Here is an 18,687-nt window from a genome sequence, read left to right as displayed (position 1 = left end):
GAGGTGGTGGTGTCCTCCAGAACATCCACCCCCCAGGACAAGCAGCCCAGGCCTCACTACATTTGGAACAACCCCTGGTCGCTGGTGGGGTTCAGGCCCTAATCATCCAGAGAAGGGTTGGCGTGACAGAGTCCCAGGTTCCAGGTCCCCTCTTGCTCCAGCATTGTTATCCCCTTTTGGTTCTTGTCTTGTCTCCTCTGGAGCAAAAAATCCCAATGTGTTCTCCTCATTTCTTCCTTCCTTCCTTACCAACGTCTCTCTTTTAGGAAGACATGATCCGTGACTCATGCTTCTATGGAATTAGCTGCGATGTTGACGTGGATGCTTCTCTCCGTCGACAGATATTACTTGTTTGGTACTTTGCCAATGACTCATCCCCTGTGACTCTTCGACATTTTAGATTTTCTTCTAAAGTAGCCATCCCAGTTCAGCCCACATCGAGCCCACATTACATGTAAATATATTTTAGTGTAAATTCATGAACGCATTTTTTGGACTTCCCTGCCTTATATATACACATATATACATGCTTCTTGCCAATGTCCAGTCCCTGGAGCACAAGATGGATGACCTTCCGTGTTCCGCTCCGACTGGTTGGTGGAGGCGGATATCAGCCCCTCCCCAGCCATGGGTGTGGATGCCTCCCTAGCCAATGAACTGAACTCCTTTTGTGCATGGTGAGTCTGGCAACAACACCGTTAGCTCACCGGCCTCATGATAAACAGCTGCTGGTGTAACCCCAACAACACCAATATTCTCTCCTGCTCATGCTCGCCGAACCTGGAACAGCTGACCATCTCATGCTATTCATTCTACCTCACCCCGGGAATTCAGCACGGTTATCATCACAGCTGGTCATCCCATCCTGACAGCTGTGTTGGTGGCTGGGGAGATTAAAAGGGCGAACCCTAAAAAAGTTCTGCCTAATTTGGGTTAGGGTTAGCTAACACATCACGTGTGCCACCAGGGGAGATAGAACTTGGGACTATTGCTAGACACCGTACAAGAATAGATACAAGACCGTCTTGCTCCCTGACTTCGGCAATCAGACCACTCCGCAGTTTCGCAGGTTCCTGTTTACAAGCCGTGATCGCACGTAGACCGTTGGTGACGAGGGACGTAAAGCGATGGTCGGACCATTCAGTGTTCGCACTTCAGGACGCTCTTACTGACGTAGACTGGGACAAGTTCCAATCAAGTTCCAGTGACGTCAGCGAGTTTACGGAAGTAGCTGTGAGTCTCATAGCTACCTTAGCGGACAGCATCCTTCGATACACACAGACACTCTGGTGAGAAAGGCGAGGCAGCGTTTTTACCACCTCAGGCAGCTGAAGAAATTCTGCGTCTCCCTGAGGATCCACAAGCTCTTCTACTGTGGAGCAGTGGAGTCCATCCTGACAGGCAACATCACTGACTGGTTTGGGAACTGTACTGCTCAGGACAGGCGGGCCCTGCAGAAGGTGTTGCGTTTATCCCAACGTACCACTGGAACTTCCCTCCCCTCCCTGCAGGACTAATACACCAGGAGGTGTAGTAGCAGAGCCTGCAGGATCAAAAAGAATCCTCAACACCCCAAAAATGGACTGTTCCAGCTGCGGCGGTCGGGCAAGAGCCCTGATGAGCTTTCAACACCCTGACAGTCCTTCCTACACCCTGATGACCTTCCTACATCCTGATGGTCCTTCCTACACCCTGACATTCTGACAGACCTCCCGACCCCCTGATGAGCTTCCTATACCCTGACGGTCCTTCCTATACCCTGATGAACTTCCTACACCCTGACAGTACTTCCTACACCCTGATGACCTCCCTACACCCTGATGTCCTTCCTTTTTTTCATTTTATTATATTTTATTTTTTTAACCTATGCTTTCAGTATGCTGGGAATACAACAGAGTATTTGTATGCCATTGCATAGGACAGAGTTAGTCTGCAAGTGGAGTTCAAGTTTTCAACCTGCAATGTAACTCTTTATTAATTCTTTAATCATCAAGAACTGCTGCAATAACTCTGTCCTGTGGACGACCTTTTGAATGACAAGAGCACAGTTTTTGGTTATAGAGAACCACCACCAACCCCCCTCTTTGGAGAATCATTTCTCATGTTTGGGTGATTAAACAACTGATCACTACTCCAAGAGGGGGAGAATCACCACAGGTGAGACAAAAAACATAGAAACAAACAACATTTGCACAAAAACATAAACAGTGGAGTTTAGTGGAGATGATTCTAAACACCAGCATGGAGTTGGCTTTATTGTAAACAGAAGCAAAAGAAATTCAGTTATCAGCTGCACCCTTTATCCAGCAGGCTCATCAGCATCCGGATCACTGCGTGGCCCATGAATATAACCATCATTTTAGTGTATGCTCCAACGACGGACTATGACGATGATGCAGTTGAAACTTTCTATGAGGAGCTAGAGAACACCATCAAGGCAACACCCAAGAAGGACTTTCTGGTCATCCAAGGAGACTGGAATGCCAAAATTGGCACAGATGCCTACGAACATTGGGGAGGAACAGCAGCCTGCTTTGGACCAGGTGAAACAAATGACAGAGGACTGAGACTTCTGGACTTTGCTAGAAGCAATAAGCTCACTGTAGCCAACACGCTGTTTCCACACAAAATCTCCCGCATTGGGCGGTAGACAAAGGTTCAAGTTGAGCATCAACAAAGCCCAAACCAGAACCTTTCCTGGGGCGGACATTGTAAGTGACCACGATATGGTACTGTCGACACTCAGACTTTAACTGAAGACACAAAAGAAACACAATAACCCACTCATCAGATTTAATGTAGACAAGCTGAAAGACCCACAAGTAGCAAGAGTATTTGAGGCAAACATAGGGGGTAAATTCGCAACACTTAACCTACTACAAGACATAGACACATTGACAGACAAGATGGAGGAAGCACTCCTAGAAACAGCCACGGAAGTATTAGGGAAGTACAGGAAGAAAAACAAACCATGGGTCACCTACGACATCCTAGATCTATGCGACCTTAGAAGAACCTTCAAGAAGACCAAGAAGGATGACCCAGATGCAGCAAAACAGTACACTCTGGTGAACAAAAATATCAGGAAGAGGGAAGCTAGAGAGAAGTGGATCACAGAGCAGTGTGAAAGCATAGAGGAAGGGATGTGACACGGCAACAGTAAAGCAGCGTACACCACATTAAAGAAACTGACATTTACATTTACATTTACATTTAGTCATTTATCAGACGCTTTTATTCAAAGCGACTTACAAGGGAGAATAATATTCAAGCTACATTGCGACAGAGACATAAGTGTAACAATAAATACTACTAGGTAGTGCTAAGTAACTGTAAGTTAGGAGAGGAGGTACTCTCTGAAGAGGTGGGTCTTCAAGTGCTTCTTAAAGACAGAGAGGGAGGTCCCTGCTCTGGTCATTTTTGGCAGCTCGTTCCACCAATGTGGAACTACAAATGAGAATAACCTGGATTGCCGTGGGTGTACGGCCGGCAGAGCCCTGCGACGCTCATTTGATGAGCGCAGCATCCGGGGGGTAACCTGTGCTTTTACAAGAGCATTTAAGTAGGCGGGAGCATTCCCAACAATCACTCTGTAGGCCAGCATCAGAGACTTGAACTTGATGCGAGCAGCTACAGGTAACCAGTGGAGCTCGATGAGCAGCGGAGTGACATGTGCCCTCTTTGGCTGGTTGAACACCAGTTGCGCTGCCGCATTCTGTATCATCTCCGGTGGCTTCACCGCACAGGCCGGCAAGCCTGTTAAGAGTAAAATGTATCGAGAAGGTTGTTTCTTGACAGATATTCTGTAACCTGTCTATAGACCGCCCTCTCTATGGTTTTGGAAAGGAATGGGAGGAGAGAGACCGGCCGATAATTTTCTACTTGAGTGGGATCGAGTGAGGGTTTTTTGAGCAGTGGTGCGACCCTAGCCACTTTGAAAGCGAAGGGGAAAGTGTCGGAAGTTAGGGAAGAATTAAGCATATGTGTGATTGCCGGGGTGACAGTCGGTGATATGGCTTGAAGGAGGTTAGATGGGATCGATCTAGCGGACAGGTAGTAGGACGGCTACATGTTAGTAGTTTAGATACCTCACTTTCAGCGAGGGGGGTGAAACCAGCGAACAATGAGGCTAGGGCTGGAGAAGACAGGTTGTGAGTAAGTTGTTTAGTGAATTGGCTGCTGATGGCTGCCACTTTGTTAGTAAAAAAGGAGGCAAAGCAGTCAGCAGTGAGGTTAGTAGCTGGGGGAGGTGTTGGAGGGTGAAGCATGGACTTGAAGGTGGCGAATAACTTACGTGTGTCTGTGGCACCGTTGATCCTATCGTTGAAGAAGGCCTTCTTGGCAGCAGTGATGCTGGAAGAGAAGGAGGACAGCAGTGTCTGGTAGCTTGCAAGATCTTCAATTATTTTGGATTTGTGCCATTTCCTCTCGATGGCTCTGAGGTCAGTGCGCGTTGTCCGGAGGGTGTCAGTCAGCCAAGGGTCCGACTGGGTTGATCAAGCAGGTCTGGTGAATAGTGGACACAGGCTATCCAGACATGAGCTCAAGGTGGAGCAGAGAGAATCAGTGGCATCATTAACCAGCAGAGAGGAGAAAGTGCCTTAAGGCAGAAGAGAAGAGGAGAGCACAGAGGAGAAGTGGGTGGGAGACAGGTTGCGGAGATTGTGGCGGATGGTAACCATGGGTGGGGAGGTGGGGGGTTGTTTTGGTAGCTGGACATTGAAGTGGATGAAGAAGTGGTCTGAGAGATGGAGAGGGGTGACCCTTAGGTTGTCCGAGGTGCAGCTCCGGGCAAGAATGAGATCAAGCTCTTTGCCAGCCTTGTGAGTCGGTGGAGTCGGGACCTGTCTTAGGTCGAATGAGCGAACCAAAGAGTCAGCCGAGGACCGAGTACTGCCAGGAACTGTACAACTTCGAAATAAATCCAGACCCCAACATTCTCACCAATGCCACAAAGTCCAGCAGGGAATGTGAAGAAGTGCCAATACTCCAAGCCGAAGTGGAGGAGGCAGTAAGGAGCCTGTAGACTGGCAAATCGGCAGGCGCTTGCCAAACTAGCCACTTCTAAAGAGGTGATGGGTTTAATGATTTTTTATTTTTTGAGCAGTGAAGTTACTCGAGCCTGCTTAAATGTGTCTGGGAATGTTCCTGTCATCAGTGATGTGTTGATGATGTGTGTGAGTGAGTGTATGAGGGTGGGAGAAATTAACTGCAGAAGGTGAGAGGGGATAGGGTCTAGGGGGTAGGTAGTAGGGTGGCTGGAGAGGAGGAGGTAAAGATTTGTCAGCGTCAGATAGATGAGAGAGAGTGAAGTGTGTTGGGTGCTGGAGGGGGGGAGTGGAGAGAATTGGCTGCTGATAGCCGCTGCCTTCTCTTTAAAGAAGGTGGACAGGATCAACAGGATCAGTAGTAGTTACTGCACATTCAAACAAGGTGTTCTTGCAGTGGGAGTGGAGTGGATTTCCACTTCTGCGAGTTCAGCAAACCTGTCCCTCCTCCTCGGCCAGTCGAGTGAGGGGTGTGGGAGAAGGAGAAGTGCAGCAGGGATTACAGTGTTCTCTGTGCGAATCCAAGTTTCTGTGAGTGCCAGAACTTGGAGTGTGGAGTGTGTGGCGAGGGCAGGAATGCAGCTGGCCTTGTTGACCGCAGCCTGGCAGTTCAACAGTCCCATGGAGAATGATGTGGCAGCAGCAGATGCTTTGGAATGAGAAATGCGCTTTCGGTGAACAACAGGAATATACTGAAAGCACATGGTGTATTAAATTGAATAACGTGGGAGGGAAGATAATGTGTACTTAGCAGAGACAGGGTGTCCTCTGTGTCCTCACTCGGTAGACGCGTGGTTTTAAGTCTTTATCTGTGGATCCGCTGTCGCTTCACTACAACAGCGTCAACAAATACTACCCCTGATTGTTAAAAACTGGTCCTGCCTACTCAATTTTCACAGCAACTGGCTGGGATTGCCCCAGTTAACGACTGATACTAATCAAATAATAGGTGAACAATCATGAAACCCAGCACTAACAGTTCTGGTAAAACAACAAAGATTATATCTAACCTTAGGCCAACTTACAAGATACTGGGAGACAAGAAACAAGTTACAAAGAACTATAGATTGTGGTGTGCTCCTAGTGCAATGGTATGCTTTGCCTAATCATCATTAGTCTACCAAGAGGGAGAATCACAATTGTTGAGACAAATAAAGATAGAAACAAACACGGTCCTCCCTACACTCTTATGGCCTGGCAGCCCTTCCTACGCCCTGATGTGTGTGTGTGTGTGTGTGTGTGTCTGTGTGTGTGTGTGTGCGTGTGTGTGTGTGTGTGTGTGTGTGTGGGTGCGCAGTGAATGGGGTGTGGTCTGAGTGGTCTTTGTGGACAGCGTGCGTTTCCATTGTTTCCGATAACAAAATTCGCTGTACCCGTACGGCCGGGATCCAGTCCCGGAAGCGAACCTGTTTATACCGAGCGTACAATGGAACCATCTGCACCAGCCCCATGCCATCAGAGCCGGGCCTGTTGGAGCGGAGGCTGTGCTACGACATCTCTTCCTGCCCATGTGAGTCACTTCTTCTTAGCCACTTCCTGTTAGGTACTTCCTATTACATTGTCACTTCCTGTTACACTAATCACCCCCTGTTACAATGACTCACTTCCTGTTGGTCACATCATGATTACCTGTTAGTAATTTCCTGTAACATTAAATCACTTTCTTTTTGTCACTTCCTGTTTGGCACTTCCTGTAACGGATGCTACCTCCAGTGGCGGGTTCCTGGGATGGCTGGTCGAACTGGTCCCTGTGCAAGCCATCCTGTGGGGAAGACTCCAAAAGCATCCGGCATAGAATATGTAAGCCGAACCTGTCCAGTTACAGGTAAAGCTACACTCAAAAACAATACGCTACACCTAATACCACCACCGAGACAACAGCCTTTACCCTCAAACATAAACCTACATCCAAATACACCATCCTATACCTGAAAACACTACCCTACCCCCTAAAACATGACCTACACTCGCAAACACCACTAACACCCTCTTGCCTACCATAACACACTGTACCCCTGTACCCTAGCAAACTACTTCAGAATCCTCCAGCGGATCAGAACTCAAACCATTATAGAACCAGTAAGAACGCGTTAGAACCAGTTAGAAACAGTCAGATCCGGGTAGAACCAGGTGTATCCAGTTAGAGCCAGTCTAATCCAGTTAGAATCAGTAGATCAAGTTAGAACCGATCAACCACTTACAGTACCAGCTACTGTAGAAGCAGTTAGATCCAGTTTGAACTGGTTAGAATCTATTAGATTAGGTTAGAATTGATTATCCAGTTAAAACTAGTTAGAACCAGTTAGAACTGATTAGAACCAGTAAGATTAGGTTTGGACCAGTCATAACAAGTTAGAAGTCTGATTTCCTGTTTCCATGTGTTGCAGTCCCACCTTCGGCCCCAAACAGCAGGAGGTGGTGTTCCACGGAAGGGCAAACCCGTACTGTGGCCCGTCTGAGATTCTGAAAAAATCCTGCCTCAATGCCCCCTGTCCTTAGAGTCCAGCAGACCATGTTTCCTCATCCTTGTCCCTAGAGTCCAGCAGAGACCCTCTGTCCACGTCCCTGTTATTGGAGTCCAGCAGAGACCATTTCTCCACCTCCCTCTCCCTAGAGTTCAGCAGAGGCGCAAAACGGCGCCTCCCTACATCTCCGACCTGTCCCGAGATCGCTGTGGTCCTCTGACCTCATGCTTTGGTCAAAGCTGTGGAACTTCAGCTCAACCCTCTCGACTAATGCTTTTACTCTCTTTTTTACACAGATGAACCAATTTTGAACCATTGTGTTGTCTGCTCATGCTGTGTTTCTTTGTTTTCGCCTTGATGTCTCTTATGCTTCTGTTCTATTTGTTTTTTCTTTGACAGTACTTTGGTCAAACCTTGTTGTGTTTAAATGTGCTTCTTAAATCATCATGACCTCTTCTACGAAGAATGCAGCTCCTTCATTATTATTCATTAATCTATGATATATACTGTATATATATATATATATATAGATAGATATATATGTATATGTAGTGTGCGGGTGGTGTGATTTTAGCAGCCACACCTGTCTTGGGTCTAGGCAATTGGGCCCAGGTCCAGGGTGGCTGTACGCCTGTTGCTCGTTGGACCAATCAATGAGCAATAAGTAAACCCCCCATCCCCACACATGGGAGTAGCCCTTGTCATGACATGTGTCCATCTGCTCTGGGGGGGATGGTAGCTCAGGAGGTAGAGCTGGTGGTCTAGTAATCTAAAGGTTGCTGGTTCGATCCCAGGCTCCTCCTGCTAGCATTCTGTAGTGTCCTTGAGCAAGACACTTAACCCCTAATTGCTCCTGATGGCTGTTTCCGTCAGTGATTGAACAATTGTAAGTCGCTTTGGATAAAAGCGTCTGCTAAATGAAATGAAATGAAATGTAATGTAATGCTCTGGGCTTGTTCCACATTGTCCACTCTATACAATAAACTGGGGTGTTTTCAATCCCATCGCTCTATTGAATCCTGTGTCTCTGTGTCGGAGAGTCCCTGTTCCGATGCAATTCTGGCAGATCCGCCTGCCACATGCCAACCGAGTGGCTTTTCAGGGCTGGTTCAGTGGTGTGGGGGGCGGCTCAACCCCCCACACCACATATATATATAAATTTGTATACATAATTTTTCAATCATATTGTAATACAGTTGTATGACAGAGACTTCGCCCACAGGTGGGGGTTTAGGGAGGGAGGGCTTTGATGCGGGTGAACACCAGGAAAGCTGCGGGCCCAGACGGCATATCTGGGCGAGTAGTGAAAACCTGTGCTAACCAGCTAGCTCCAGTGTTCACTACAATATTCAACATCTCCCTGGCTGAATCAGTGGTCCCGTCCTGCTTCAAGAGGTCCACCGTCGTTCCTGTCCCGAAGATCGCCTCTCCTGCCTGAATGACTACCGTCCGGTGGCCCTCACCTCGGTGGTCATAAAGTGCTTCGAGAGGCTGATAAAGGATTATATCTGCGCCTCCCTCCCCCGCACCTTGGACCCGTTGCAGTTCGCGTACCGGCAAAACAGATCCACGGATGACGCGGTCTCTCAGGTACTGCACACCACCCTCACACACCTGGATGGCCAGAAGGGGGCCATGAGAATGCTGTTCATCGATTATAGTTCAGCTTTCAACACCATAGTCCCCACCAGACTGGCTGTCAAGCTGAAGGAGCTCGGACTGAATGCTCTGCTGTGTGCCTGGATCCTGGACTTCCTCACAGCCCGCCCCCAGGTGGTCAGGGTGGGGAAGCACATGTCAAGCTCCCTCACCCTGAATACAGGATCCCCCCAGGGCTGCGTCCTCAGCCCCCTACTGTGCTCCCTGTACATACATGACTGTGTGGCCAGGTCCAGCTCCAACACCATCATAAAGTTTGCTGACGACACCGTGGTCGTGGGCCTGATAACCGACTGCGATGAGAAGGCCTACCGTGAGGAGGTGGCTGACCTGTCACTCTGGTGCCAGGACAACAGCCTCCACCTGAACGTCAGCAAAACTAAGGAGCTGATTGTGGACTTTAGGAGAGGATCACAATCGAGGACTTCTGTCGACAGGGTGAGCAGCTTCAAATACCTGGGAGTCCACATCACAGAGGACTTAACATGGACTGTTCATACAGACACTCTGGTGAGAAAGGCGAGGCAGCGTCTCTACCACGTCAGGCAGCTGAGGAAATTCCGGGTCTCGGTGAGGATCCTCAAGTCCTTCTACTCTGGAGCAGTGGAGAGCATCCTGACAGGCAACATTACTGCCTGGTTTGTAAGCTGTACTGCTCAGGACAGGCGGGCCCTGCAGAGGGTGGTGCGTTCAGCCGAACGTACCACTGGAACTACCCTCCCGCCCTTGCAGGAGTTATACACCAGGAGGTGTAGTAGCAGAGCCCGTAGGATCATGAAGGATCCTCATCACCCCAACAACGGACTGTTCCAGCTGCTCCGCAGTCACACAGCGAGAACAGAGAGACTGAGACACTTTGTTTTTTCCCGCAAGCCATTAGAACTGTCAACGCTGACCTCACCAGGGGTCCTCACTGAGCCATACACATAGGCTCCACTACCTTACTATACTATTATGTAGCATACTGTACCGCATACTGTGTCACTGTTCAGGGTTGTTCGTGATGTTGTATTGCTGCGCCGTACTGTTGTATACTGTGCTGTATTATCCCAAACACTACCTCACTTTATTCACATATCTGTATATACATAATTGCCCATTCCATATACATAAGCATATTCCCTCTATCTATTCCATTTTATTTCATTTTACTTTTATTGTATTTTATTTTATTCTATATATTTTTATTTTATTCTATAAGTATTCGACTCACTGTATTTCATTTTAGGAGTCAGTTAGTTGGGCTATTAGAAATTTTTCCTCTGACATATTGTGTGTTATCACCAGGTGAGTTGCATTATATTTCACTGCATATATGTATGAAAGTATGTATATGTAAGTGACGAATAAAAATCTTGAATCTTGAATCTTGACAGCCTGTTTGAGCCTCTTCATTTACTGGCCCCTGGCTGCATCTGCAGGTAAGCTTGAGATTCTTTTGCATAACTACTTGTTCATAATCTGCAACCAACCTCAACAGACTTCATCACTTTATCAACTCCTTCCGTTGTAAAAACAACGGACGTATCCTCGGTCTCCTCCGGTGGTTCTTGAAAATATTCTGTGTCATCGTCATGTTAAGTTTGAAATATTCTCCAAGTCTGGAGTAATATCACATTCAGCAGCGCTGTCCTTCTCCACGTCACTGTGGGAGAACTGACTATCATCACGAAAAATGAAGTCCAGTACGCGCTGCTTACACTGACTTGGATCTATCGTACTGGTCAGATTAAGGTCCATGATATGATTCAGAGCTTCCTCCACCCGCTTCACATAATCCATAACGATACGGAGAAGAAAGTTTTCACAGACAAGTGAGACGGAAACACCCCCATGCTGCGCTTAACAGTCAGTGTTTACTGAGGTGATGCTGGTGCGTGACGCGAATGTTTCTTCTTCTATGGATCCACCGTTTCACAGCAATGTGTGTGTAAAAGTAGTACGATTTAAAGATTGAACTCTATCAAAAGGGTTTCACATTGTGACTTCACATCACATGGAATATGGAGGAATGATCTTCACCTGGACGCTCGCTTAAAAGGAAACCATCGATCGGCGTTGTTCAGTGCTGTTCAGCGTCTCAGTAAGTGAACTGTGTTTCCATGCTCACGCTCCTTTAAGCAGATTGGAGGTTATGCTCCAGTCAGACCGAGACTCTGCTGGCGACAGCACGTTGGAGCCTGCAGCACCACATACACGCCGCTAGACCCTGCAGCTGTTGGGGTATTTTCAGCCAACCCCACCCAAACAGTCAGCCACCACCAGCCGCAGTCTGTGGACCTACAATACCCGTCACTGCTGTTCCAGCTCCGGGACGATAGAGATTTTTGTTTTTGTTCTTTGTTCTTCCCCATCATCAGCAGTGGCTCGTCCATCTGGTTACACAGTGAGCGCACGTTGCAGAGGAATATGGCCGCAGCGCCGTGCGTAGCCCCCTGCGCCTGAAGCGTACCAGTGTACCTGAGCACTTCCCTCTCAGCGTCCACAGCACCAATGTCCAATCATTTCACAGATGGGAGCGAGAAGTTGTGAATAAACCCAGAGGAGTAGATTCCCTGATGTTAACGATCTCTTCTTCCAGAAAACGATCCGTGTGCAAAACAACGTCAACACAAAATTATGTCACAAAGCACTGCACACCACTACTTCCAGTTCCTTCTGTTTCGCATTTTTTTACTCCTCAGATATGTTCCGATGTTCATCAAACTTGGACCACAGCATGTCTGGACTGCCCTGGATATAATTCATTAGTTTCCTGTCTGTGGGTTTCAAGGTTTCTGAGCGCCAGGCCCGTTCAGCTGGAGAATGGCTGGAAGAATAATCATAAATACAGCTGCAGGCAGCAAGACGGGGGGGCCAGGTCAGTGGGTGTGACGTCTGTGACATAATGATGTTCAAGGCCTATTTGCAGTGCTGTAGATTTTATTATATATTATATATATTATATATTAAGGTTAATGTTTCAACTAACTGTATCTAGATGACATGTAATAAAATAATACACACTTGTGTTCTAATTTTAACAAATCTGACATTGTTGGTCATTCTCTCTTTCCCTAGGTCTCTTTTGGCTGTCTATAAATTCTTTATTGCCTGCAGGTGTCCTCAGAAGCGTTTATATATTATCATATATTTTATGAAGTTTCATACACTGCCATTTTTTAAATCCAGTTGTCTCCCGGAAATACTTTAAACAAATTATTTTCAAACATATTAAAGGTTAATTGTAGTGAAGTGAAACATTTCACTGTAATGTTCTGTGGTTCTTGTTACAACAAAGTACAATTCAGGGAGACTAGAAATATAGATCTCTGGAATTTCTATGTATTCTGAACGTGATTGTTAATTTTTTTTTTATAACTCACCCTGGTTCATGTGGGATTAGTAATAAATGAATAAAGATGATGTTACATTATTCACATTCCAAAAACAACACCTACTTCATGTTTAGTGGTGTCATCTCTGCGTTTCTGTGCTTCTGTGTCTTATATTCCTTTAATGTCCAATCCAGTAGTCCAGTGGACACATGAAATATCTGGAGTATTTTACGCATGGCAATTCTAATGCTGAGCAATGATTGTCTGAAGGGCTATGACAGTACGCTGGAGCCGTTGGACACCGCCATCTAACACATGCACAAAGTGATTACAGTGACGCAATGACACGCTGTCTGTGACAAATCAGAATCAGAATCAGAATCAGAAAATCAGAGTTCTACAAGTGCTATCATGTGACCGTTGCGGAAACAACAGAAAACACTATATATAATAACTTCTATATAATAACTTCTGCAAATATGTGCACCTCTTTGGATCATACTCGGAGCCATGCCCTGCACATATATGACAAATTGCATGATGCTGTCACAAGAGATGATGGGCAACAGTCTTTCACAAATTCATGCTCCAAATATAGATCCATTTTGGTCGAACTTGGACCAAAATGTCTGAATTGCCCCAAATACAACGCTTCATTTGTGTCCATTGGTTTTGCAGTTGCTGTGTTGTAGTGATTCTGACACTATAAACAACAATAACATGTAATTTAATATGTAAGTGCTGAGTTCAGACTGTGATTCTGGCCTGATTTTCACTCGGAGGAAAAGTCTGAGCAAAGCCCACGACCCCACTGCTCCATCCCACTGCTCCGAGCGCTCGCAGACGCCAGTGACATATAAGACATGTTTTAATATCTGGTGGAGTTAGGACCGAGTTTGAAGCGAAGCAACGAACGAAAGCGGTCAAGAAGCAAATAAGAAATAATCCTTTCCCACGCATGGTTTAGCATCATTTCCACTATCACTTTGCCTGTGTGTTTTGGTGACAAAACGTAGTTTGGAGACCTGAACGACCCAATGCATTTCACTGCATATTTTTACATTTCACTGCATATATGTATGAAAGTATGTATATGTATGTGACAAATAAAAAATCTTGAATCTTGAATCTTGAATCTGAAATACCTCCCGTTGAAAGATGTTGTAAGGTGTGACCCCCTGTCACTGATCAGTCATGTAGTGTGAAAGCACAACGACTTCCAGATTCCTGATCACAAGACGAAACGTTGTGTAGTGTGAACAGTTCATTGATCTGATTACTTTGAAGGTTGTCTAGTGTGAACACGGTCACCGGATCACAGGAATCCTCAACAGTTGGAAATTCGACACCGGGCTTTTCATCAGCATGTTTTGTTTTGAATGCAGACCCGACAGAAAGGAGCTCGACCTCCGGGCTGAAGCATGCTCTGTCAGAGGGCAGCGAAGGCGATGGACTGAGGTCAGAGCGGGACGTGAAGAAAGCCAAGGTGGACGGCGTGGAGCTGGAGGCACAACTGGCATTAAAAATCATGGCAAAGGTTCGCAGACGCCTTCAACTGGTAAAGGTTTGTGTTGCCCTGGTTCAGTCTACAATGTACAGATTGGATAAAAATATAGTATATAAAAATATACCATAAAAAATATAGTATTGCAGATGTATTTTGGAATTCATTTAAATTAAGATTGTAGATCGTAGATTGTAGATAAGATTGATCGTGGCCGACTTCCTGTCATAGTTATGACAGCAAGGAGGAATGGAGAGGGATGCAACCAGGAGGGTGCTGGGGTGCACTGGTGCAGCAGGTGTGGTGGTGTGTGTGTGTGATGGGGCCTCGCACACATGAGTGAGTGCGTGCGTGCGTGTGTGTAAGATGTCCACCGGTGAGTGTACATGACTTATCCCTATTGGTTCTGGTGTAGAAGGTCGGTAATATGTCGCGGCGCCTCCAAGAAGCGGAAGGGGCCCCAAAGCCCCCCGAACTCCACAGCCCTGTGGACACCCTATCCTGCAGCCACAGAAGACCCCCGGGCCCCCAGTGAAGCCAGAGGGCCGTGGAGCAACCCCCACTCCCAGCCCCAAGGAGCATGACCCAGTCCCAGGGAGCACGAGGAGACCCAGCACCCCAGGGGCGCACACATACAACCAACACCCGGGTTCAGGCACAAGTCACAGCCACCGGCACAGAACCCAGGCCACGGGCACAAGGCACGGACCGCAGGCCCGGATCCTGGCCCCACGGCGACAGCCCGACACCCTGCCCGAGCTGCCCGCCCCGCGCAAGGGGGTGGTCCGCCCCACTGCAGCCGACCAGATGCCCCACCCGGCGTGAGTGCCAAGTGCCCATACACCCAGCAGCGTGTGCCCAGCGCGGGGCACCTTGATGTTACGCCCCCCCCCCCCCCCAATCTGTGATTGTAGTTCTTCCAGAATTAGCAGCTGACCACTGTGTTACTGGCTCCTGAGGCCAGCTGTTCAGCATAAATGATGGTTGGCAAACTGCAAATAAACACTTTTAGGTGCATGTCTGCCACCAACTGGTGCACTTTAGGTTATTTAAGATGGATGCATCCAAAGGAAGGTTGTGAAGATGTCATTCAGGTACAATCTGGGCCATCCATCCATGACTGACCACAAACATAACCAGATGGTGTTGAATTCATGGAAGGAGATAGTGCTGTCTCTGTCCAACGATCCCGAGTATTTCAATACCTCAAGACTTCTTCCTTATGTTTACACTGACAATTTGTACAGACTCACAACCTTATATAAAAACCCTGCACTGATACTATAAATATACATACATTTAACCCTTTCTATTTTGGTTTTACTGCTCTTTTCGAGTCAGTCAGATCCTCCCTTCGGGAGTTCTTTATAAAGATTACAGCAGTTCTTTTAGTTTCCCATGGTGGTTTGATAACAGCATGCCCCCCCGTCTTTCCGGAAAATATTGCAACAGACACTCGCACTGCACTGTCTGTTAGAGCGGACAGAAACGAGCCTTCATGTAGTATGGCTGATGGAACTGTGCTTTGTGCAGCCCTGACTCATGTCTCGGCCACTGTTATCCCCTGTCTCTGCAGGTGGTGCAACAGTTAGTGGGGGAGCGATTGGAAACCTTGCAGTTAACAGTTTTTGACAAAAGTTTACAAGAGCTGAAGGACAGAGTGGAGAAGATTGACTGTGCCGCTAAACACCAAACAGCACTGGACTCTCTCCAGGTATGGAACCTCATCTCCACATAGAAAACCAAACAGATATTTGGAATGCATGAAGAAACAACCCAACTCGTTGACTTGATCAAAACAAAGCATCGGGGGGACATTTTGGGGTAGTTTTGTTATTGTCGTTGAGCTGAAGATGAAGCCGAAGCTTTATTTGTGGAAAGATGAAAGATGGGACAAAAACAGTTGCAGTTGGTCGAGTGTGGGAGCAAAAGCAGGTAGGGTGGAGCCAAACAAACCATGGCTGGTTCCTCAGATGGAGATTAGCCTAGTTTTACCCCAATTTACCTCACTGGAAGGACATCAGCAGATCCGAGGACCTGGGTGGGTATTTTTAAATAAATAGAAAGAATGGAAATTAATTATTAATTCAAGGTGATTGAGCTTAAAACAGCTGATGATACTGTGACTATCTTGAATCCTTTTTGGCTGAATTGAAATCTGGCGACAGAATAAACACTGCAATCTGTTCAACTCCCAAAACAATACTTTTGGAAGGCACAATTGTATGTCATTGTCGACCATTGTCAATTTCTGTTTACTGTTTTCCTATTGACCGCAGTCATATCCCTTGGTTCACAATAGGCATACACTTTCCAGTTGTTTTCGGTCCAGGTCCTGAGTCTTGTGACATTCTACATTTTCAAGCCACCTCAGGTGGCGCAGAGTACTAAAAACTGCACCCCTCCTCCCAATAGTGTGACCCTGGAGCCGCTGCCTGAGGCACCCTCTGCTGACAAGACGCCCACACTGGCGCTCAAGGAGAAGAAGAAGAGTAAAAAGAGTAAGGAGAGTAAGGATGCGATGGCGGAAAAAAAGTGTGAGGGAGTTGGCCCCAGCTCTCGCTCCCTGGCAGGAAGGTTGGTGAAGTATAGCCTAGGGAAGTGCCAGGCAGACTTCAAACGCCGCTCCTCCCACTGTCACCTCCCACTTGGTGCCTGAGTGGCTTTGGAATCTGTTGAACAAACAATTCAAGATGACTTTGTTTTTCAGACTTAAAGACACAGGGAAATGTGTCTTTAAGTCCAGACACGACAAGAGGGACAAATAAAGTAATCTTAAATCTTGAATCTAGAATCGGCTGTTCAACAGCTGCCAAAGCCACTCGGGGCACACCCAGCCCGACCGCTACGCCTCCAACATATTCTGGGGCTTGGTCCCCTATAAAACCAACTGTGAAATAGGTGCCGAAAGTCAACTTAATGGGCCTGCTAGGCAAGGACAGCTGCCGAGAAACTTGCAAGTCCCTGAGGATGTGTACAAAGCGGCGGTTGTCCTTCCTGTCGTGCGATAACTGGAGGGAGATCGGGAATCTTTATCAATGCAATCCTGCCAGTCGGGAAAAAAAGCTGAATTTTCTAGCTCCTTTATAGAAAAGATCTTCTCATCTTCCTCATGACCTTTCTCCTGTTGGGACAATTGGAGAGACAAACAGAGGATGCATGTTGTTTTACAGTAGTCTCCTGGAAACTTTGAAATCAAGTTGACTGAAATGTATACCTTGTCATTTGGAATTAAATCAGATCAATACTACAGGTGACAATAATTATTTAATTCTTCCACATCATTACGCACACAACTGAGATAAGCAATGTAAGCAGAAAGTGGAGGCAAACTGTGTGCTTCACTAAATATTTGGGTAAAAAGGAATGGGATGGCATGAAAGTCACCAAATTTACACATTCAACACAACCGTTTGTATGCTTTCTTTTGTGGATGTAAACAACTGTTAAGAATAAGCAATCTGTCTTAACGGGCCATTCTGGACGTCCCTGGAGTTGAAGCAGATTCCAGCACTCCCTGCCTTGATGGTTGCAACCGGTGAGTAGCAAGATGGGGGATGTAACTGAGTAACAACAATAACACCAGACAGATTGTGGTGTTTAGCTTTGAAATCTTCTATATCCACCTGAGGGACATTTGGAATGCCACAGCGTCTAACTACGACTTTTCCCTGACCTGATTCCTCCTCAGCTGTGTCCACATCCAGCCTCACCGCTGCCTACACCTCAGCCCCCACCACCGTGGTGTCGCAGACGCCAATCTGCCAGCTCATCGCCTCCACTGCAAACGTAGCCTCCACCCTAGCCAAGGGCATCAGCACCCAAAGCAACCCGGGAACTTTGTTGTGAAAGACAGCCCCAGGGAGTGGCATGGTGGAGCAAGGGCAGCTCCTCATCCAGTTGCCTCTGGCGATGACCAGCAGACAGACGGGCGCGCTGGTCAACCTCCCCATGTCCTCCTCCTCAGCAGTCAGCTCTTTGAACAAGGCCAAGACCAGCGTGGCTACTGCTACCTTCATACTCAAGCCGGCGTGCCTATGCCGGCTTGAGCACTGAAATGTGCCTATGCCAAATATCTTCAAAGTTGTTGGAGTTATTATGTGGGCTAATCCCAAACTACCCCAGTTACACCCTGAGAGCCTGTTTGGGGCTTCTTTTCATTTTCATTTGGCCCCTGGCTGCATTTGCAGGTAAACTTGAGAATCTTGTCCATTGCTACTTGCTCATAATCTGCATCACCAACCTCAACGGACTTCATCACATCAACTTCTTCCGTTGTAACAACAACAGGTGTGTCGTCAGTCTCCTCTGGTGGTCCTTGAAAATATTCTGTTTCATTGTCCCATTCAGGTTGAAATCTGCTGTGTAAAAGTTTTTACATTAGGCGTTATATGAGCACTACATCTTAGCTCCATCGACTTGAATATAAAATTCTACATATAAATCCATACAAACACTGATGTTAATATTGTGATCTAGCATATAGCTTTTCACAAATTTTACACAGAATGTTTCTTATGGGGGACTTTCAATGGGAACAAGGAAACCAAGGTTGTTCCTGCATCTTGTATTCGTAACAGCATGTGCTACTGGCCCCTAACCATTTTGGCACCTAACCTTTACCCTACTGGCCCCCTAATCCTGTTGGCACCTAACCCCAACCCTACTGGCCCCCTAACCCTTACCCTACTGCC

The sequence above is a fragment of the Zeus faber genome, assembly GCF_960531495.2.
Source record: "Zeus faber genome assembly, chromosome: 11".
NCBI classification, from domain to species: Eukaryota; Metazoa; Chordata; class Actinopteri; order Zeiformes; family Zeidae; genus Zeus; species Zeus faber.
The sequence above is the reverse complement of the archived record's forward strand: the minus strand, read 5'-3'. Positions refer to the sequence as shown.